Here is a 23,564-nt window from a genome sequence, read left to right on the forward strand (position 1 = left end):
TGCTGCCAAGTCTCTGGCCACTGCTGAGCCGCTACTAGCAGGCATCCTGTGACCATGCCTGGCAGTGCTGGCCACAAAGTTTCTGTGGAAACAGAGCGTCCTGCAGCTGTATCCAACGCGCCTGCACAGCCATCACAAAAACGCTCGCCCAAGGCAGACACACTATCACAGGCGGCCGATGCACGCCTAAGCATCATGCCTGGAAATAGCGGCTGGCCAGGAAGTGCTAATGTCGCCACTGCCGCAGCAGCAGCAGCAGACACAGCGCTATTACCGGGGCTGGAGCTGTCCCCAGCATGTATAACAACAAAGGACGCGAGAGAGACCAGAAGAGAGACCCAGAGCCATCGCTCCCCTTCGGAACACCGCAATATCGGCACCGTCCCTACACTGCTGACCGCCCTGCCTGGACGGCCCCACAACCAGACACACTTGCACAAGCCAAAGCCTTGCACGCCTTCTTCCATCAAGGTGTTCGAGCTCTAAGTTTCCCATGGTTCTAAAGTTTCCCGTTCCTAGAGTTCAGTTGTTAAGTTGTAACTTTTAAGTTAAGAAGCCTGCCGCATGCCACTTTGAGAGTTTGGATCGCTGGTAATCCCATTAGACAGCTTTTGGATAGGATTGTTACATCGCCAACGATACAATGGGATCCATCTCTGGCTGAAAGGGCCTCGGCCTGTTGGGCCGTGTTTGTAAGCCTGCCTCCAAGGGCCCTGCAGACAGGATGACAGATGCTGCTTTCATATTTAAAAAAAAAGGGGGGGTTTTTGTGGTGGTCAGCAGCTGGCCTTCAGGCCTCACAATAAGAATTAATCCCATTTTATAACTCCCTGTTTTATAACTGAAATCATGAAGACAGAACTGAAATCTTAGAGTTGCAGTTGCGGCTGGCTTTGGCCTTTGAGCTCAGCGTGGCATTTGGTTTAGGGCTGAGCATTTAGGAAGGGGCTGGAATTGGGACTGGCCTCGGCGTTAGGGCTGGGTGTTTTACATTAGAGCTGCCATTGGCGTGAAGGCTAAATGTGGCGTTTGCCTCCGGCCTGGCCTTGGCATTGGGTCTGGGGCTGCACGGGTCTGCCACTGGCATGGGATGAAATCCGGGGCTGTGAGCGTGTCTAAACATGCAGTGAGACTGAGATCAGGACGGGCGTGCCGTTTGGGACCGAGCGCACGCCCAGCGGAACAGGGGAGACGCCACTGCGGGATGTCCCTGGCATCGTCCCCGCCCTGCTCAGGCACCACCAAAGCTGGCGGCAGCTGGCTGGGCCAAGATGCAGGTGCTGCCAGCTCTGGCTGCTCCCGGTGCCGGGTGCTCCCTCTTCCGGGTGCTGCCAGCCCCCCTCCAGCTCTGCGGGAGCCCCTTGAGGCACTGCAAGGGTGATTGGCCCCAAACCGGGCCAAGAGACACTTCTGAGACAAAGTCCAAGAAGCGGGTATTTGCTGTATTCAGCGCGCTGGCCGTGCGGGGATCGCTCCTCCGAACACGCCCGCAGCCCCAGGCACACAGCAGTTTGCAAGATACGGTTGCAATTTATGCATCTTCATCCTTTTCCCCAGAAAAGGTGTGGTTATGCAAACTATGTCTTAGAACTTGTTATCAGCACTAGCATAGGCGGAGCGCAGGCGCGGTGCTCCCTGGTGCTCGCGCTGAGGAAAGCTCGGTGCTGGTTTGGATGAAGGCTGAGCGTCTTCCTCGCTTTGCGCTTTCCACCTTTCTTTCCTGGGCATGCGCAGTCTCTTGCTAGCTGCTTCAGCGATTTCTTCACTGGATCTAGCAAGCTTCTGTTCCCTATCTTCTGCCAAGTTCTTCAGCAGGCTCCTACACTGCTTCCAGTGTATCTAATTCTAGCCTCAGGATACTAAAGCGTGCCCAAGTACCATGGCTTTAGCCCTTTTGAGGGGCTCTGAGGTCTCCGCGGAGCCTTCTCTTCTCCACCTGGACACCCCCAGCTCTCCCAAGCTGGCTCCAGAGGCGCTCCAGCCCTGGGAGCAGCTCCGTGGTCCCCTCTGGACTCGCTCCAGCAGCTCAGAATGCTCCTGCTGGCCTCCCAGGGCTGGAGGCAGCTCTGCAGGTGGGCTCTGACCTGAGCGGGGCCGAGGGGCAGGATCTCCCCACAGCTGCTGCCCACGCCAGCGGATCAGCCCGAGAGAAGGAAGAAGGTCCGAGAGAAGGAAGGAGCAAACCCCTGCGAACACAGAGAAGAGGTAAAGGACACCCCGGAAGTGCTTTGGAATCCCTGCGGAGCCAGTTCAGCCACCTCCCGTGTGTTCGTTTTCCGCAGCGTTACCCCACGCGGCCCTGGAGCTGCTGGGAAGGGCCATCTGGGAGTTTTATCCCAAGCTCGTGAAGGTGCTGCCTAAAGCCTGGCCAGCTTTTGATGAGCGTCCCTACGCTTCCCCGAGCGTCCAAGAAATGCCAGGATCCCCAAGGCCATCCCGGTGCCGTGCCCGGTTCCGCACTGCGCCCATTGCGGGAGACGTGGGAGGTGACCTAAATTAGCCCAAATCAACAATGTCGGGCAGTGTTTCTTTTCGTTTCCATCTCGGTCCTGGTCGCTGCCGGCTCCTAATTTTTCTGGTCACCAACAGCAGCTGCGGCCTTGCTAAAGAGACTCTCTCTGTCTTTCCTGTAGGCTCCTTTCAAGTCCTGGAAGGCCACTCTAAGGTCCTGCTGGAGCCTTCCCTTCTCCAGGCACAACAGTCCCAATTCTCTCAGCCTTTCCTCCCAGCAGGGCTGCTCCATCCCTCTCACCATCTCGGTGTCCCTGCCCTGGACTGGCTGCAGCAGCTCCCTGTCCTTCCTGTGCTGGGCCCCCAGGGCTGCAGGCAGCTCTGCAGGGAGGGGTGATCTCACCTGAGCGGGGCAGAGGGGCAGGATTCCCGCCCCGGGGGCTCAGCCCAGCACAGGGCGGTTCTGGCTCCCAGCACACAGGGCCGCGGCAGGGCCAGCTCTCACCCAGCGGCACCCCCAGGTCCTTCTGGCAGGCCTGCTGTAGGAGCCTAACAAGAACAGAAAGGCTCCAAAAAGTGCTTCGTCACTGTGGCTGCTCAACACCTGAAAGGCTCCAAAAGTGCTTTTTCACCATGACTGCTCTAAACCTGAAATCCTCCAACAGCGCCTCCTCATTTTGTCTGCTTCTCATTATACGGGCAGTTTGGACCATTGCTAGCCCACCCTGAGGCCCATAAAAAGGAAGGCAAAACTGGTGCAAGTCGGAGGGAAAAGCCAGGGGCACCCCTGGAGCGGAACCACGAGTGAGTTGTGGAACCCCTGCCCTGCTCCTGCGTCCCGTGCTGAGAGCACCGTGAGTGGGCCAAGGCTCGGCTGCAGCGAGCGGGCACCGCGCCTGCAGCTCGGAGGACGGGCGGCCGCATTGCAGCCAAACTGCTCCCAAGAGCAGAGGAGGCAGATCAGACGCTCCAAACTGCTTCGCTCCCCCCACCCCACCTCGGCGGCACTAAAGGTAGCACAGTGTGCTGGTGCTTGGTCTGGACCTTCCCTTCTATTTCTTTTTTTTCTTTTTCCTTTTTGGTAATTGGGAGACATTGCCAGCATGGGTACATGAGTTTTGGCACCAGAAGACCCCGTACTACAGGTATGGACTTGCTTTTAACAACAAAAAAAAAAAGGCATAAAATACGACAAACAGGCTTTAAGAGCCTTAATCACATGGTGTAGGAGCCACAGACTAGACGGCTCCCAGGGGACTGCCCTGGACTTGGAAAAGTTGAAGCAGGCTGGTAAAATTATAATCGAAGCGGCTCCCACAGGAGATGAGACAGCAATTAATGTGATAAAGCCTTGGAGGCTTATAGCGGGCTTGCTAAAGCAATTTAAAACGGAGAACAATGCAAGGATGAGGGTGGGAACACAGCGGGCGCCGCCCCCTGAGGCCGGCAGCGAGGAGAGGGCACCGGGAGAGGCAGCGGGAGGCGTGGCCGCAGCACCGGGCGCGCAAGAGAGCACCTCGGCCGAGCAGCCTTTCCGCACACTGCACGGCTCGGTCCCTCTCGCCCCGGGAAATGCGTGCGGGGGCTGGGGGCCAGGGGGGCTGCGTCCCTCTCAGCCCTGGGCTGACCGCCCCGAGCATCCCCCGGCATGACAGGGACAGAGATCCCCCCACTCCCGATCGTTCCCCGACAGGAGAGGCCTGAAGACACCACGGGACCCCCGAGGACGGGGAGGGACGGAGACAGTCCCGGGCCATGCGTGCTCCTCGCCCCAGCTGGGGCCGGGGGTGCTCCAGCCTCCTCTCCCATGGCGGAGGGCGGGGGCTTTGCGATTTGTTTGCATCGCAAGGGACTCACTGGGAGAGCAAAGATCACTCAAGGCATTTGATGCGATTTTTGCCAATTTTATTTTGTTTTACCGTGTTTTACCGTGTTTTACCTTGTTTTACCGTGTTTTACCGTGTTTTACCGTGTTTTACCGTGTTTTACCGTGTTTTACCTTGTTTTACCGTGTTTTACCTTGTTTTACCGTGTTTTACCGTGTTTTACCTTGTTTTACCGTGTTTTACCTTGTTTACCGTGTTTTACCGTGTTTTACCGTGTTTTGCCGTGTTTTACCGTGTTTTACTTAGTTTTATTTTGTTTTGACCGCAACTGAGGCCCCACCACCGCCGCCGCCTTATATAGGCAGCCTAAGCCCCGCCCCCTGGGCGGCAGCCAATGGGAATCGAGCGCCAAGGTTCCACATTGTGAGGAAACAATGAGGGGCGGGGCCAGAATGTAGCAGAGCGATCTGATTGGTCGCGAGGCGGTGGGTCAATGACATCACACCCCGGGCATTCCCAAAACTCAGCAACAATGGAACCCTATCAAATATAAACATTAAATAAAAAACACCACAGGAGTGTGGCATTCAGCAGTGGCCACTCTTGATTGGGGCCAGGTGAACCAGGGGATTTCTCCTCTGAAATATCCTGCGTGCCAAGGGCTTCAAAGCTCCTGTTCACACCCTGCTGTGCTTTGCATCCTTTTGCATTGATATCGTTCGATTCAAGGCTGCCCTTAACTCCCCGCTGGACGCTGCAAAGAGCGGTCTCAGAGCTCCGACAGCCCTCGGCTCTCGAGTGGTTATTCGGAAGCGTTGTCACCCAAGGGGAGCCTCACGGAACCCAGCGTCCATTGTGACACAGCGCGGCCTCGACAAAGCAAATATCAGCCAAGGCATTTAGTGTGCTGTTAAGTTTGATTTCTGCCACTTTTATTGTGTCCAGGCACCCGGGGGGCACTCGAGGGGTGTCCGTCCCTCTCGCCCTGGGAAATGCGTGTGGGGGCTGGGGGCCAGGGGGTCTCTGTCCCTCTCAGCCCTGGGCTGACCACCCCGAGCATCCCCTGGCATGACAGGGACAGAGATCCCCCCACCCCTGATCGTTCCCCGACAGGAGAGGCGTGAAAACTCCCCAGGGCCCCCCAGGATCCCCAAGGACGGAGAGGGATGGAGACAGTCCCGGGCCATGCGTGCTCCTCACCCCAGCTGAGGCTGGGGGAGCTCCAGCCTCCTCTCCCATGGGGAGGGCGGGGGCTTTGGGATTTGTTTGCATCGCAAGCGACTCGCTGGGAAAGCAAAGATCACTCAAGGCGTTTGATGTAATTTTTGCCAATTTTATTTTGTTTTACCTTGTTTTACCTTTGGCGGGCTGTGGGTGTTGTCCGAACTCTTCCGATTTGGTCCCGCATTGCCCCAGCGCTGCTCAGGTCCTACCTTTGCTGAGCCGGGGTTGCTGTCCCTCGTCGCCCCGGAGCTGCTCGGGCCCTACCTTAACCCCGGAAAGTGCTGCCACCGAACCAAACGGGGGTTGCTGTCCCACCCGGCCGCGCTGCGTTAAACAAGTGTCCTCCAGCCCCTCCGTGCCCTGCCTCCCACAGCTGCAGGGCAGCGCTTAGCGCTGGCCACCGCAGGACCACGTCCAGCTGCTGCCAAGTCTCTGGCCACTGCTGAGCCGCTACTAGCAGGCATCCTGTGACCATGCCTGGCAGTGCTGGCCACAAAGTTTCTGTGGAAACAGAGCGTCCTGCAGCTGTATCCAACGCGCCTGCACAGCCATCACAAAAACGCTCGCCCAAGGCAGACACACTATCACAGGCGGCCGATCCACGCCTAAGCATCATGCCTGGAAATAGCGGCTGGCCAGGAAGTGCTAATGTCGCCACTGCCGCAGCAGCAGCAGCAGACACAGCGCTATTACCGGGGCTGGAGCTGTCCCCAGCATGTATAACAACAAAGGACGCGAGAGAGACCAGAAGAGAGACCCAGAGCCATCGCTCCCCTTCGGAACACCGCAATATCGGCACCGTCCCTACACTGCTGACCGCCCTGCCTGGACGGCCCCACAACCAGACACACTTGCACAAGCCAAAGCCTTGCACGCCTTCTTCCATCAAGGTGTTCGAGCTCTAAGTTTCCCATGGTTCTAAAGTTTCCCGTTCCTAGAGTTCAGTTGTTAAGTTGTAACTTTTAAGTTAAGAAGCCTGCCGCATGCCACTTTGAGAGTTTGGATCGCTGGTAATCCCATTAGACAGCTTTTGGATAGGATTGTTACATCGCCAACGATACAATGGGATCCATCTCTGGCTGAAAGGGCCTCGGCCTGTTGGGCCGTGTTTGTAAGCCTGCCTCCAAGGGCCCTGCAGACAGGATGACAGATGCTGCTTTCATATTTAAAAAAAAAGGGGGGGTTTTTGTGGTGGTCAGCAGCTGGCCTTCAGGCCTCACAATAAGAATTAATCCCATTTTATAACTCCCTGTTTTATAACTGAAATCATGAAGACAGAACTGAAATCTTAGAGTTGCAGTTGCGGCTGGCTTTGGCCTTTGAGCTCAGCGTGGCATTTGGTTTAGGGCTGAGCATTTAGGAAGGGGCTGGAATTGGGACTGGCCTCGGCGTTAGGGCTGGGTGTTTTACATTAGAGCTGCCATTGGCGTGAAGGCTAAATGTGGCGTTTGCCTCCGGCCTGGCCTTGGCATTGGGTCTGGGGCTGCACGGGTCTGCCACTGGCATGGGATGAAATCCGGGGCTGTGAGCGTGTCTAAACATGCAGTGAGACTGAGATCAGGACGGGCGTGCCGTTTGGGACCGAGCGCACGCCCAGCGGAACAGGGGAGACGCCACTGCGGGATGTCCCTGGCATCGTCCCCGCCCTGCTCAGGCACCACCAAAGCTGGCGGCAGCTGGCTGGGCCAAGATGCAGGTGCTGCCAGCTCTGGCTGCTCCCGGTGCCGGGTGCTCCCTCTTCCGGGTGCTGCCAGCCCCCCTCCAGCTCTGCGGGAGCCCCTTGAGGCACTGCAAGGGTGATTGGCCCCAAACCGGGCCAAGAGACACTTCTGAGACAAAGTCCAAGAAGCGGGTATTTGCTGTATTCAGCGCGCTGGCCGTGCGGGGATCGCTCCTCCGAACACGCCCGCAGCCCCAGGCACACAGCAGTTTGCAAGATACGGTTGCAGTCATTCGATTCAAGGCTGCCCTTAACTCCCCCGCTGGACGCTGCAAAGAGCTGTCTCAGAGCCGCTGAGCCGCTACTAGCAGGCATTCTGTGACCACTACCAGAGGCAGCCTATCCATGCTTAAGCGTCATGCCTGGAAATAGCGGCTGGCCAGGAAGTCCTAATGTCGCCACTGCCCTTTGTGACGACTCTGCGGCGCAGGTGGTGGGGCCACAACGTCACCAGGTGACGACATTGGCCCAGAGGCAGGGGGCTCGGGGATAGCCAGTGCTAATACCGCACCGAGCCCCCTGATTGCTCCACAGGCCGCAGCCTCTGTGACACACGGGGACTGCGCCTGGCTCGCAGCGCGGGGGGCAGGGCCGGCATCAGGGCGGGCTGGGGGAGGGGTCAGCGTCGAAGCCCCACTTGGGGTGCCTTTGGCTGCCATTGCGGCTCAGGCCGGCCTTAGGGCTGGCCCTGCCCTTAGGGCTAAATGTGGCCTTGAGCTTGGAGCCTGCCCTGGGCTAGGGAGTGCACCTGGGGCACTGGCCTTAACTGCATGAATGGTGTTGGCCTTAGGGCAGCAGTTGGGGCTGAGTTTGGGAGTTAGAGCTAAAGGCGGCATTGGAGTGTGGGCTGGGGCTGGGCTCGAAGCTGGACTTAGGGCTTCAGTTGGGATTGGTGTTGGGCTTGATCTTAGAGTTGCAGTGGGGGCTGGCTTTGGCCTTCGAGCTCACCATTGTTATAAACGAGGCTGAGACTTTTTTTTAATAAAGAAAAGCCAACTCGTTTATTTATTAACGACTGAGAGCGGGAACCCAGGACAAGTCCAGGCTCCGCGTGACAAGCCAGAGTAAACCAGCACACACAAAGAACAGTGTGACCCACTGGGTGCTCCCTGGGACCCCAAGTTCTGCAGGAGCTCCCCGCATAAAGTCCCAGGTCCGTTCTTATGCCCTCTGGCCATTCACAATTGGTGGATTTTGGATTCTTCTTCTGATTGGCTCGCTTCCAGGGGTTCTATTGATCTTTATCAAGATACATTTTTGTCCAATCATTTCCTGAGGGCATCGAATGATTGTATAAGCGGTCCAAGATGTTGACATCACCTGCATGAAGTAATTTTCTAGTCCATCACGTCATCACATCCCCAATTGCGTCTCCACCTGGTGCACACACTCTGATATTACACCCAGATAGTCTCACAATATCCTCAGTTAACATGCCCATTTATCCAACTATCAACTCCCGTCTTTTATATCTCATCCAAACAGTAAAAATCAACACACTGAAACCAATTCATTTATTACACCGTGGCATTTGGTTTAGGGCTGAGCATTTAGGAAGGGGCTGGAATTGGGACTGGCCTCGGCGTTAGGGCTGGGTGTTTTACATTAGAGCTGCCATTGGCGTGAAGGCTAAATGTGGCGTTTGCCTCCGGCCTGGCCTTGGCATTGGGTCTGGGGCTGCACGGGTCTGCCACTGGCATGGGATGAAATCCGGGGCTGTGAGCGTGTCTAAACATGCAGTGAGACTGAGATCAGGACGGGCGTGCCGTTTGGGACCGAGCGCACGCCCAGCGGAACAGGGGAGACGCCACTGCGGGATGTCCCTGGCATCGTCCCCGCCCTGCTCAGGCACCACCAAAGCTGGCGGCAGCTGGCTGGGCCAAGATGCAGGTGCTGCCAGCTCTGGCTGCTCCCGGTGCCGGGTGCTCCCTCTTCCGGGTGCTGCCAGCCCCCCTCCAGCTCTGCGGGAGCCCCTTGAGGCACTGCAAGGGTGATTGGCCCCAAACCGGGCCAAGAGACACTTCTGAGACAAAGTCCAAGAAGCGGGTATTTGCTGTATTCAGCGCGCTGGCCGTGCGGGGATCGCTCCTCCGAACACGCCCGCAGCCCCAGGCACACAGCAGTTTGCAAGATACGGTTGCAATTTATGCATCTTCATCCTTTTCCCCAGAAAAGGTGTGGTTATGCAAACTATGTCTTAGAACTTGTTATCAGCACTAGCATAGGCGGAGCGCAGGCGCGGTGCTCCCTGGTGCTCGCGCTGAGGAAAGCTCGGTGCTGGTTTGGATGAAGGCTGAGCGTCTTCCTCGCTTTGCGCTTTCCACCTTTCTTTCCTGGGCATGCGCAGTCTCTTGCTAGCTGCTTCAGCGATTTCTTCACTGGATCTAGCAAGCTTCTGTTCCCTATCTTCTGCCAAGTTCTTCAGCAGGCTCCTACACTGCTTCCAGTGTATCTAATTCTAGCCTCAGGATACTAAAGCGTGCCCAAGTACCATGGCTTTAGCCCTTTTGAGGGGCTCTGAGGTCTCCGCGGAGCCTTCTCTTCTCCACCTGGACACCCCCAGCTCTCCCAAGCTGGCTCCAGAGGCGCTCCAGCCCTGGGAGCAGCTCCGTGGTCCCCTCTGGACTCGCTCCAGCAGCTCAGAATGCTCCTGCTGGCCTCCCAGGGCTGGAGGCAGCTCTGCAGGTGGGCTCTGACCTGAGCGGGGCCGAGGGGCAGGATCTCCCCACAGCTGCTGCCCACGCCAGCGGATCAGCCCGAGAGAAGGAAGAAGGTCCGGGAGAAGGAAGGAGCAAACCCCTGCGAACACAGAGAAGAGGTAAAGGACACCCCGGAAGTGCTTTGGAATCCCTGCGGAGCCAGTTCAGCCACCTCCCGTGTGTTCGTTTTCCGCAGCGTTACCCCACGCGGCCCTGGAGCTGCTGGGAAGGGCCATCTGGGAGTTTTATCCCAAGCTCGTGAAGGTGCTGCCTAAAGCCTGGCCAGCTTTTGATGAGCGTCCCTACGCTTCCCCGAGCGTCCAAGAAATGCCAGGATCCCCAAGGCCATCCCGGTGCCGTGCCCGGTTCCGCACTGCGCCCATTGCGGGAGACGTGGGAGGTGACCTAAATTAGCCCAAATCAACAATGTCGGGCAGTGTTTCTTTTCGTTTCCATCTCGGTCCTGGTCGCTGCCGGCTCCTAATTTTTCTGGTCACCAACAGCAGCTGCGGCCTTGCTAAAGAGACTCTCTCTGTCTTTCCTGTAGGCTCCTTTCAAGTCCTGGAAGGCCACTCTAAGGTCCTGCTGGAGCCTTCCCTTCTCCAGGCACAACAGTCCCAATTCTCTCAGCCTTTCCTCCCAGCAGGGCTGCTCCATCCCTCTCACCATCTCGGTGTCCCTGCCCTGGACTGGCTGCAGCAGCTCCCTGTCCTTCCTGTGCTGGGCCCCCAGGGCTGCAGGCAGCTCTGCAGGGAGGGGTGATCTCACCTGAGCGGGGCAGAGGGGCAGGATTCCCGCCCCGGGGGCTCAGCCCAGCACAGGGCGGTTCTGGCTCCCAGCACACAGGGCCGCGGCAGGGCCAGCTCTCACCCAGCGGCACCCCCAGGTCCTTCTGGCAGGCCTGCTGTAGGAGCCTAACAAGAACAGAAAGGCTCCAAAAAGTGCTTCGTCACTGTGGCTGCTCAACACCTGAAAGGCTCCAAAAGTGCTTTTTCACCATGACTGCTCTAAACCTGAAATCCTCCAACAGCGCCTCCTCATTTTGTCTGCTTCTCATTATACGGGCAGTTTGGACCATTGCTAGCCCACCCTGAGGCCCATAAAAAGGAAGGCAAAACTGGTGCAAGTCGGAGGGAAAAGCCAGGGGCACCCCTGGAGCGGAACCACGAGTGAGTTGTGGAACCCCTGCCCTGCTCCTGCGTCCCGTGCTGAGAGCACCGTGAGTGGGCCAAGGCTCGGCTGCAGCGAGCGGGCACCGCGCCTGCAGCTCGGAGGACGGGCGGCCGCATTGCAGCCAAACTGCTCCCAAGAGCAGAGGAGGCAGATCAGACGCTCCAAACTGCTTCGCTCCCCCCACCCCACCTCGGCGGCACTAAAGGTAGCACAGTGTGCTGGTGCTTGGTCTGGACCTTCCCTTCTATTTCTTTTTTTTCTTTTTCCTTTTTGGTAATTGGGAGACATTGCCAGCATGGGTACATGAGTTTTGGCACCAGAAGACCCCGTACTACAGGTATGGACTTGCTTTTAACAACAAAAAAAAAAAGGCATAAAATACGACAAACAGGCTTTAAGAGCCTTAATCACATGGTGTAGGAGCCACAGACTAGACGGCTCCCAGGGGACTGCCCTGGACTTGGAAAAGTTGAAGCAGGCTGGTAAAATTATAATCGAAGCGGCTCCCACAGGAGATGAGACAGCAATTAATGTGATAAAGCCTTGGAGGCTTATAGCGGGCTTGCTAAAGCAATTTAAAACGGAGAACAATGCAAGGATGAGGGTGGGAACACAGCGGGCGCCGCCCCCTGAGGCCGGCAGCGAGGAGAGGGCACCGGGAGAGGCAGCGGGAGGCGTGGCCGCAGCACCGGGCGCGCAAGAGAGCACCTCGGCCGAGCAGCCTTTCCGCACACTGCACGGCTCGGTCCCTCTCGCCCCGGGAAATGCGTGCGGGGGCTGGGGGCCAGGGGGGCTGCGTCCCTCTCAGCCCTGGGCTGACCGCCCCGAGCATCCCCCGGCATGACAGGGACAGAGATCCCCCCACTCCCGATCGTTCCCCGACAGGAGAGGCCTGAAGACACCACGGGACCCCCGAGGACGGGGAGGGACGGAGACAGTCCCGGGCCATGCGTGCTCCTCGCCCCAGCTGGGGCCGGGGGTGCTCCAGCCTCCTCTCCCATGGCGGAGGGCGGGGGCTTTGCGATTTGTTTGCATCGCAAGGGACTCACTGGGAGAGCAAAGATCACTCAAGGCATTTGATGCGATTTTTGCCAATTTTATTTTGTTTTACCGTGTTTTACCGTGTTTTACCTTGTTTTACCGTGTTTTACCGTGTTTTACCGTGTTTTACCGTGTTTTACCTTGTTTTACCGTGTTTTACCTTGTTTTACCGTGTTTTACCGTGTTTTACCTTGTTTTACCGTGTTTTACCTTGTTTACCGTGTTTTACCGTGTTTTACCGTGTTTTGCCGTGTTTTACCGTGTTTTACTTAGTTTTATTTTGTTTTGACCGCAACTGAGGCCCCACCACCGCCGCCGCCTTATATAGGCAGCCTAAGCCCCGCCCCCTGGGCGGCAGCCAATGGGAATCGAGCGCCAAGGTTCCACATTGTGAGGAAACAATGAGGGGCGGGGCCAGAATGTAGCAGAGCGATCTGATTGGTCGCGAGGCGGTGGGTCAATGACATCACACCCCGGGCATTCCCAAAACTCAGCAACAATGGAACCCTATCAAATATAAACATTAAATAAAAAACACCACAGGAGTGTGGCATTCAGCAGTGGCCACTCTTGATTGGGGCCAGGTGAACCAGGGGATTTCTCCTCTGAAATATCCTGCGTGCCAAGGGCTTCAAAGCTCCTGTTCACACCCTGCTGTGCTTTGCATCCTTTTGCATTGATATCGTTCGATTCAAGGCTGCCCTTAACTCCCCGCTGGACGCTGCAAAGAGCGGTCTCAGAGCTCCGACAGCCCTCGGCTCTCGAGTGGTTATTCGGAAGCGTTGTCACCCAAGGGGAGCCTCACGGAACCCAGCGTCCATTGTGACACAGCGCGGCCTCGACAAAGCAAATATCAGCCAAGGCATTTAGTGTGCTGTTAAGTTTGATTTCTGCCACTTTTATTGTGTCCAGGCACCCGGGGGGCACTCGAGGGGTGTCCGTCCCTCTCGCCCTGGGAAATGCGTGTGGGGGCTGGGGGCCAGGGGGTCTCTGTCCCTCTCAGCCCTGGGCTGACCACCCCGAGCATCCCCTGGCATGACAGGGACAGAGATCCCCCCACCCCTGATCGTTCCCCGACAGGAGAGGCGTGAAAACTCCCCAGGGCCCCCCAGGATCCCCAAGGACGGAGAGGGATGGAGACAGTCCCGGGCCATGCGTGCTCCTCACCCCAGCTGAGGCTGGGGGAGCTCCAGCCTCCTCTCCCATGGGGAGGGCGGGGGCTTTGGGATTTGTTTGCATCGCAAGCGACTCGCTGGGAAAGCAAAGATCACTCAAGGCGTTTGATGTAATTTTTGCCAATTTTATTTTGTTTTACCTTGTTTTACCTTTGGCGGGCTGTGGGTGTTGTCCGAACTCTTCCGATTTGGTCCCGCATTGCCCCAGCGCTGCTCAGGTCCTACCTTTGCTGAGCCGGGGTTGCTGTCCCTCGTCGCCCCGGAGCTGCTCGGGCCCTACCTTAACCCCGGAAAGTGCTGCCACCGAACCAAACGGGGGTTGCTGTCCCACCCGGCCGCGCTGCGTTAAACAAGTGTCCTCCAGCCCCTCCGTGCCCTGCCTCCCACAGCTGCAGGGCAGCGCTTAGCGCTGGCCACCGCAGGACCACGTCCAGCTGCTGCCAAGTCTCTGGCCACTGCTGAGCCGCTACTAGCAGGCATCCTGTGACCATGCCTGGCAGTGCTGGCCACAAAGTTTCTGTGGAAACAGAGCGTCCTGCAGCTGTATCCAACGCGCCTGCACAGCCATCACAAAAACGCTCGCCCAAGGCAGACACACTATCACAGGCGGCCGATCCACGCCTAAGCATCATGCCTGGAAATAGCGGCTGGCCAGGAAGTGCTAATGTCGCCACTGCCGCAGCAGCAGCAGCAGACACAGCGCTATTACCGGGGCTGGAGCTGTCCCCAGCATGTATAACAACAAAGGACGCGAGAGAGACCAGAAGAGAGACCCAGAGCCATCGCTCCCCTTCGGAACACCGCAATATCGGCACCGTCCCTACACTGCTGACCGCCCTGCCTGGACGGCCCCACAACCAGACACACTTGCACAAGCCAAAGCCTTGCACGCCTTCTTCCATCAAGGTGTTCGAGCTCTAAGTTTGCCATGGTTCTAAAGTTTCCCGTTCCTAGAGTTCAGTTGTTAAGTTGTAACTTTTAAGTTAAGAAGCCTGCCGCATGCCACTTTGAGAGTTTGGATCGCTGGTAATCCCATTAGACAGCTTTTGGATAGGATTGTTACATCGCCAACGATACAATGGGATCCATCTCTGGCTGAAAGGGCCTCGGCCTGTTGGGCCGTGTTTGTAAGCCTGCCTCCAAGGGCCCTGCAGACAGGATGACAGATGCTGCTTTCATATTTAAAAAAAAAGGGGGGGTTTTTGTGGTGGTCAGCAGCTGGCCTTCAGGCCTCACAATAAGAATTAATCCCATTTTATAACTCCCTGTTTTATAACTGAAATCATGAAGACAGAACTGAAATCTTAGAGTTGCAGTTGCGGCTGGCTTTGGCCTTTGAGCTCAGCGTGGCATTTGGTTTAGGGCTGAGCATTTAGGAAGGGGCTGGAATTGGGACTGGCCTCGGCGTTAGGGCTGGGTGTTTTACATTAGAGCTGCCATTGGCGTGAAGGCTAAATGTGGCGTTTGCCTCCGGCCTGGCCTTGGCATTGGGTCTGGGGCTGCACGGGTCTGCCACTGGCATGGGATGAAATCCGGGGCTGTGAGCGTGTCTAAACATGCAGTGAGACTGAGATCAGGACGGGCGTGCCGTTTGGGACCGAGCGCACGCCCAGCGGAACAGGGGAGACGCCACTGCGGGATGTCCCTGGCATCGTCCCCGCCCTGCTCAGGCACCACCAAAGCTGGCGGCAGCTGGCTGGGCCAAGATGCAGGTGCTGCCAGCTCTGGCTGCTCCCGGTGCCGGGTGCTCCCTCTTCCGGGTGCTGCCAGCCCCCCTCCAGCTCTGCGGGAGCCCCTTGAGGCACTGCAAGGGTGATTGGCCCCAAACCGGGCCAAGAGACACTTCTGAGACAAAGTCCAAGAAGCGGGTATTTGCTGTATTCAGCGCGCTGGCCGTGCGGGGATCGCTCCTCCGAACACGCCCGCAGCCCCAGGCACACAGCAGTTTGCAAGATACGGTTGCAGTCATTCGATTCAAGGCTGCCCTTAACTCCCCCGCTGGACGCTGCAAAGAGCTGTCTCAGAGCCGCTGAGCCGCTACTAGCAGGCATTCTGTGACCACTACCAGAGGCAGCCTATCCATGCTTAAGCGTCATGCCTGGAAATAGCGGCTGGCCAGGAAGTCCTAATGTCGCCACTGCCCTTTGTGACGACTCTGCGGCGCAGGTGGTGGGGCCACAACGTCACCAGGTGACGACATTGGCCCAGAGGCAGGGGGCTCGGGGATAGCCAGTGCTAATACCGCACCGAGCCCCCTGATTGCTCCACAGGCCGCAGCCTCTGTGACACACGGGGACTGCGCCTGGCTCGCAGCGCGGGGGGCAGGGCCGGCATCAGGGCGGGCTGGGGGAGGGGTCAGCGTCGAAGCCCCACTTGGGGTGCCTTTGGCTGCCATTGCGGCTCAGGCCGGCCTTAGGGCTGGCCCTGCCCTTAGGGCTAAATGTGGCCTTGAGCTTGGAGCCTGCCCTGGGCTAGGGAGTGCACCTGGGGCACTGGCCTTAACTGCATGAATGGTGTTGGCCTTAGGGCAGCAGTTGGGGCTGAGTTTGGGAGTTAGAGCTAAAGGCGGCATTGGAGTGTGGGCTGGGGCTGGGCTCGAAGCTGGACTTAGGGCTTCAGTTGGGATTGGTGTTGGGCTTGATCTTAGAGTTGCAGTGGGGGCTGGCTTTGGCCTTCGAGCTCACCATTGTTATAAACGAGGCTGAGACTTTTTTTTAATAAAGAAAAGCCAACTCGTTTATTTATTAACGACTGAGAGCGGGAACCCAGGACAAGTCCAGGCTCCGCGTGACAAGCCAGAGTAAACCAGCACACACAAAGAACAGTGTGACCCACTGGGTGCTCCCTGGGACCCCAAGTTCTGCAGGAGCTCCCCGCATAAAGTCCCAGGTCCGTTCTTATGCCCTCTGGCCATTCACAATTGGTGGATTTTGGATTCTTCTTCTGATTGGCTCGCTTCCAGGGGTTCTATTGATCTTTATCAAGATACATTTTTGTCCAATCATTTCCTGAGGGCATCGAATGATTGTATAAGCGGTCCAAGATGTTGACATCACCTGCATGAAGTAATTTTCTAGTCCATCACGTCATCACATCCCCAATTGCGTCTCCACCTGGTGCACACACTCTGATATTACACCCAGATAGTCTCACAATATCCTCAGTTAACATGCCCATTTATCCAACTATCAACTCCCGTCTTTTATATCTCATCCAAACAGTAAAAATCAACACACTGAAACCAATTCATTTATTACACCGTGGCATTTGGTTTAGGGCTGAGCATTTAGGAAGGGGCTGGAATTGGGACTGGCCTCGGCGTTAGGGCTGGGTGTTTTACATTAGAGCTGCCATTGGCGTGAAGGCTAAATGTGGCGTTTGCCTCCGGCCTGGCCTTGGCATTGGGTCTGGGGCTGCACGGGTCTGCCACTGGCATGGGATGAAATCCGGGGCTGTGAGCGTGTCTAAACATGCAGTGAGACTGAGATCAGGACGGGCGTGCCGTTTGGGACCGAGCGCACGCCCAGCGGAACAGGGGAGACGCCACTGCGGGATGTCCCTGGCATCGTCCCCGCCCTGCTCAGGCACCACCAAACCTGGCGGCAGCTGGCTGGGCCAAGATGCAGGTGCTGCCAGCTCTGGCTGCTCCCGGTGCCGGGTGCTCCCTCTTCCGGGTGCTGCCAGCCCCCCTCCAGCTCTGCGGGAGCCCCTTGAGGCACTGCAAGGGTGATTGGCCCCAAACCGGGCCAAGAGACACTTCTGAGACAAAGTCCAAGAAGCGGGTATTTGCTGTATTCAGCGCGCTGGCCGTGCGGGGATCGCTCCTCCGAACACGCCCGCAGCCCCAGGCACACAGCAGTTTGCAAGATACGGTTGCAATTTATGCATCTTCATCCTTTTCCCCAGAAAAGGTGTGGTTATGCAAACTATGTCTTAGAACTTGTTATCAGCACTAGCATAGGCGGAGCGCAGGCGCGGTGCTCCCTGGTGCTCGCGCTGAGGAAAGCTCGGTGCTGGTTTGGATGAAGGCTGAGCGTCTTCCTCGCTTTGCGCTTTCCACCTTTCTTTCCTGGGCATGCGCAGTCTCTTGCTAGCTGCTTCAGCGATTTCTTCACTGGATCTAGCAAGCTTCTGTTCCCTATCTTCTGCCAAGTTCTTCAGCAGGCTCCTACACTGCTTCCAGTGTATCTAATTCTAGCCTCAGGATACTAAAGCGTTCCCAAGTACCATGGCTTTAGCCCTTTTGAGGGGCTCTGAGGTCTCCGCGGAGCCTTCTCTTCTCCACCTGGACACCCCCAGCTCTCCCAAGCTGGCTCCAGAGGCGCTCCAGCCCTGGGAGCAGCTCCGTGGTCCCCTCTGGACTCGCTCCAGCAGCTCAGAATGCTCCTGCTGGCCTCCCAGGGCTGGAGGCAGCTCTGCAGGTGGGCTCTGACCTGAGCGGGGCCGAGGGGCAGGATCTCCCCACAGCTGCTGCCCACGCCAGCGGATCAGCCCGAGAGAAGGAAGAAGGTCCGGGAGAAGGAAGGAGCAAACCCCTGCGAACACAGAGAAGAGGTAAAGGACACCCCGGAAGTGCTTTGGAATCCCTGCGGAGCCAGTTCAGCCACCTCCCGTGTGTTCGTTTTCCGCAGCGTTACCCCACGCGGCCCTGGAGCTGCTGGGAAGGGCCATCTGGGAGTTTTATCCCAAGCTCGTGAAGGTGCTGCCTAAAGCCTGGCCAGCTTTTGATGAGCGTCCCTACGCTTCCCCGAGCGTCCAAGAAATGCCAGGATCCCCAAGGCCATCCCGGTGCCGTGCCCGGTTCCGCACTGCGCCCATTGCGGGAGACGTGGGAGGTGACCTAAATTAGCCCAAATCAACAATGTCGGGCAGTGTTTCTTTTCGTTTCCATCTCGGTCCTGGTCGCTGCCGGCTCCTAATTTTTCTGGTCACCAACAGCAGCTGCGGCCTTGCTAAAGAGACTCTCTCTGTCTTTCCTGTAGGCTCCTTTCAAGTCCTGGAAGGCCACTCTAAGGTCCTGCTGGAGCCTTCCCTTCTCCAGGCACAACAGTCCCAATTCTCTCAGCCTTTCCTCCCAGCAGGGCTGCTCCATCCCTCTCACCATCTCGGTGTCCCTGCCCTGGACTGGCTGCAGCAGCTCCCTGTCCTTCCTGTGCTGGGCCCCCAGGGCTGCAGGCAGCTCTGCAGGGAGGGGTGATCTCACCTGAGCGGGGCAGAGGGGCAGGATTCCCGCCCCGGGGGCTCAGCCCAGCACAGGGCGGTTCTGGCTCCCAGCACACAGGGCCGCGGCAGGGCCAGCTCTCACCCAGCGGCACCCCCAGGTCCTTCTGGCAGGCCTGCTGTAGGAGCCTAACAAGAACAGAAAGGCTCCAAAAAGTGCTTCGTCACTGTGGCTGCTCAACACCTGAAAGGCTCCAAAAGTGCTTTTTCACCATGACTGCTCTAAACCTGAAATCCTCCAACAGCGCCTCCTCATTTTGTCTGCTTCTCATTATACGGGCAGTTTGGACCATTGCTAGCCCACCCTGAGGCCCATAAAAAGGAAGGCAAAACTGGTGCAAGTCGGAGGGAAAAGCCAGGGGCACCCCTGGAGCGGAACCACGAGTGAGTTGTGGAACCCCTGCCCTGCTCCTGCGTCCCGTGCTGAGAGCACCGTGAGTGGGCCAAGGCTCGGCTGCAGCGAGCGGGCACCGCGCCTGCAGCTCGGAGGACGGGCGGCCGCATTGCAGCCAAACTGCTCCCAAGAGCAGAGGAGGCAGATCAGACGCTCCAAACTGCTTCGCTCCCCCCACCCCACCTCGGCGGCACTAAAGGTAGCACAGTGTGCTGGTGCTTGGTCTGGACCTTCCCTTCTATTTCTTTTTTTTCTTTTTCCTTTTTGGTAATTGGGAGACATTGCCAGCATGGGTACATGAGTTTTGGCACCAGAAGACCCCGTACTACAGGTATGGACTTGCTTTTAACAACAACAAAAAAAAGGCATAAAATACGACAAACAGGCTTTAAGAGCCTTAATCACATGGTGTAGGAGCCACAGACTAGACGGCTCCCAGGGGACTGCCCTGGACTTGGAAAAGTTGAAGCAGGCTGGTAAAATTATAATCGAAGCGGCTCCCACAGGAGATGAGACAGCAATTAATGTGATAAAGCCTTGGAGGCTTATAGCGGGCTTGCTAAAGCAATTTAAAACGGAGAACAATGCAAGGATGAGGGTGGGAACACAGCGGGCGCCGCCCCCTGAGGCCGGCAGCGAGGAGAGGGCACCGGGAGAGGCAGCGGGAGGCGTGGCCGCAGCACCGGGCGCGCAAGAGAGCACCTCGGCCGAGCAGCCTTTCCGCACACTGCACGGCTCGGTCCCTCTCGCCCCGGGAAATGCGTGCGGGGGCTGGGGGCCAGGGGGGCTGCGTCCCTCTCAGCCCTGGGCTGACCGCCCCGAGCATCCCCCGGCATGACAGGGACAGAGATCCCCCCACTCCCGATCGTTCCCCGACAGGAGAGGCCTGAAGACACCACGGGACCCCCGAGGACGGGGAGGGACGGAGACAGTCCCGGGCCATGCGTGCTCCTCGCCCCAGCTGGGGCCGGGGGTGCTCCAGCCTCCTCTCCCATGGCGGAGGGCGGGGGCTTTGCGATTTGTTTGCATCGCAAGGGACTCACTGGGAGAGCAAAGATCACTCAAGGCATTTGATGCGATTTTTGCCAATTTTATTTTGTTTTACCGTGTTTTACCGTGTTTTACCTTGTTTTACCGTGTTTTACCGTGTTTTACCGTGTTTTACCGTGTTTTACCTTGTTTTACCGTGTTTTACCTTGTTTTACCGTGTTTTACCGTGTTTTACCTTGTTTTACCGTGTTTTACCTTGTTTACCGTGTTTTACCGTGTTTTACCGTGTTTTGCCGTGTTTTACCGTGTTTTACTTAGTTTTATTTTGTTTTGACCGCAACTGAGGCCCCACCACCGCCGCCGCCTTATATAGGAGCCTAAGCCCCGCCCCCTGGGCGGCAGCCAATGGGAATCGAGCGCCAAGGTTCCACATTGTGAGGAAACAATGAGGGGCGGGGCCAGAATGTAGCAGAGCGATCTGATTGGTCGCGAGGCGGTGGGTCAATGACATCACACCCCGGGCATTCCCAAAACTCAGCAACAATGGAACCCTATCAAATATAAACATTAAATAAAAAACACCACAGGAGTGTGGCATTCAGCAGTGGCCACTCTTGATTGGGGCCAGGTGAACCAGGGGATTTCTCCTCTGAAATATCCTGCGTGCCAAGGGCTTCAAAGCTCCTGTTCACACCCTGCTGTGCTTTGCATCCTTTTGCATTGATATCGTTCGATTCAAGGCTGCCCTTAACTCCCCGCTGGACGCTGCAAAGAGCGGTCTCAGAGCTCCGACAGCCCTCGGCTCTCGAGTGGTTATTCGGAAGCGTTGTCACCCAAGGGGAGCCTCACGGAACCCAGCGTCCATTGTGACACAGCGCGGCCTCGACAAAGCAAATATCAGCCAAGGCATTTAGTGTGCTGTTAAGTTTGATTTCTGCCACTTTTATTGTGTCCAGGCACCCGGGGGGCACTCGAGGGGTGTCCGTCCCTCTCGCCCTGGGAAATGCGTGTGGGGGCTGGGGGCCAGGGGGTCTCTGTCCCTCTCAGCCCTGGGCTGACCACCCCGAGCATCCCCTGGCATGACAGGGACAGAGATCCCCCCACCCCTGATCGTTCCCCGACAGGAGAGGCGTGAAAACTCCCCAGGGCCCCCCAGGATCCCCAAGGACGGAGAGGGATGGAGACAGTCCCGGGCCATGCGTGCTCCTCACCCCAGCTGAGGCTGGGGGAGCTCCAGCCTCCTCTCCCATGGGGAGGGCGGGGGCTTTGGGATTTGTTTGCATCGCAAGCGACTCGCTGGGAAAGCAAAGATCACTCAAGGCGTTTGATGTAATTTTTGCCAATTTTATTTTGTTTTACCTTGTTTTACCTTTGGCGGGCTGTGGGTGTTGTCCGAACTCTTCCGATTTGGTCCCGCATTGCCCCAGCGCTGCTCAGGTCCTACCTTTGCTGAGCCGGGGTTGCTGTCCCTCGTCGCCCCGGAGCTGCTCGGGCCCTACCTTAACCCCGGAAAGTGCTGCCACCGAACCAAACGGGGGTTGCTGTCCCACCCGGCCGCGCTGCGTTAAACAAGTGTCCTCCAGCCCCTCCGTGCCCTGCCTCCCACAGCTGCAGGGCAGCGCTTAGCGCTGGCCACCGCAGGACCACGTCCAGCTGCTGCCAAGTCTCTGGCCACTGCTGAGCCGCTACTAGCAGGCATCCTGTGACCATGCCTGGCAGTGCTGGCCACAAAGTTTCTGTGGAAACAGAGCGTCCTGCAGCTGTATCCAACGCGCCTGCACAGCCATCACAAAAACGCTCGCCCAAGGCAGACACACTATCACAGGCGGCCGATCCACGCCTAAGCATCATGCCTGGAAATAGCGGCTGGCCAGGAAGTGCTAATGTCGCCACTGCCGCAGCAGCAGCAGCAGACACAGCGCTATTACCGGGGCTGGAGCTGTCCCCAGCATGTATAACAACAAAGGACGCGAGAGAGACCAGAAGAGAGACCCAGAGCCATCGCTCCCCTTCGGAACACCGCAATATCGGCACCGTCCCTACACTGCTTGTCGGGTGGATTCGCGGGAGACAAGCACTCAAGGCATGATGTTCAGCAAGTCTCGATTTATTTTTCAAAACTACACTTACTTATAGTACCTTTAATTAGCTCATACATATTGCAAAAGTTGAGCTCCTCATTGGTGGGAGCTATTCCGTGGGATCTGCAAACACGGTGGTCTTATCTTTCTCTTCCATATGGTTTCTGTCTTCTTTCTTATCTGAATGCACATTCTGTTATCTATGCAACTTCTTGCTCAAGGACTCAGTGTCTGCATCTTTTCTAAGCCTCCTGTGTTATCATGACCTTTGCTTTTTAGCCATTCTTCAGAAAGACTCTCAACACTTCCCCTGTTTTCTTTTTGCATGATCATAGTCATATTGACTGACTTCAAAATTAAATTTTTTACACATGACATTATACAGCTAAGCATAAGTAAACCAAGCAAAACAATTATTAGCAACAGCATTAAGGATTTAATCACACTTTTCATCCATCCTTCTAAGCCCATCCACTCTGTAAGTCCTTCTAATCCGAAAAATCCGGAGTCTTTTTTTATTTTTTGGGAGTGTTCAATCAAATTCTTAATTTCGGCGTGGATGGACTTAGAATGATCCTCAAGATCCATACAGCACATTCCTTCAAAGTCTTCACAGCCATGGCCGTGGGCTAAGAGTAGAAAATCTATAGCTGCTCTATTCTGAAGCAGGGCGTGTTGGACTGAACTCAGATCTTCTGCAAGTTCAGACAACACTCGGCTGGTACCGTTTGCCTGTTTAACTACCCAACATGCCAGTTTTTCTAAGTGACGATGGGCTCGTGCCGCAGCTGCACCAGGAACAAAAAGGGAGGTAAAAAGCACTTCTGATTTGCTCCATAGCGTGAGGTCATCCTGACATTCAGGTGTTATAGTTTCTGTTAAAGACCTCTGCCATCGTGTTCGGTGTGTAGCATTAGGATGGTGCTGTGGAAGTGCAAGACTCAGTTGGCCAAAGGTACAGGGCCCACCTACAGGCCTGGATGGAATACCTGACCAGGCACGATTCCCACAAATTAGGAAAAACCCTCTGGGTAACTTTCGAGGGAAAAACGTTCCAGGGGCTGCAAGAGATCGATTTCTCACGGTAACGTTGCACCATTCTAAATCCCACTGTGAAGCATTGCCAATAGGATAAATCAAGGTGGGGTTGGATTCATTCAGTCGACAGCCATTAAGGCTGCCCTCTTGGCATAAATTACGTGAACGATTAATATAAATACAGGCTGTAGCGTTAAGAGAATCAACTAGTTCTATCTCTTGTGGCTCAGGGCCCACCGGGAGTTTATCATCCCAGCTATCATACTCTTGTAGGCCAGTGGTAATATTCATTGTGGATTTTAATGGTCTAATAATTTTGAACTGGTTCTGGGTCTCGATTACGAAGTTACGCCATGTATTATCTGTTAGTGGTACTCCAACTAAGCATGTCAAAAATGGGGTACTGGGTGTGGCTAAGGAGGCACAGAATGTTGTGGTGTTCAATTCACGTGCCAAGGAGACCCAGATATTATCTCTAGGGTCAAACACCTTAGGAGGATAGGAAAGGGGGTGACCCATTACTGAGCCTGCG

This window comes from Coloeus monedula (assembly GCF_965178545.1).
Source record: "Coloeus monedula genome assembly, chromosome: 4".
Lineage (NCBI taxonomy): Eukaryota > Metazoa > Chordata > Aves > Passeriformes > Corvidae > Coloeus > Coloeus monedula.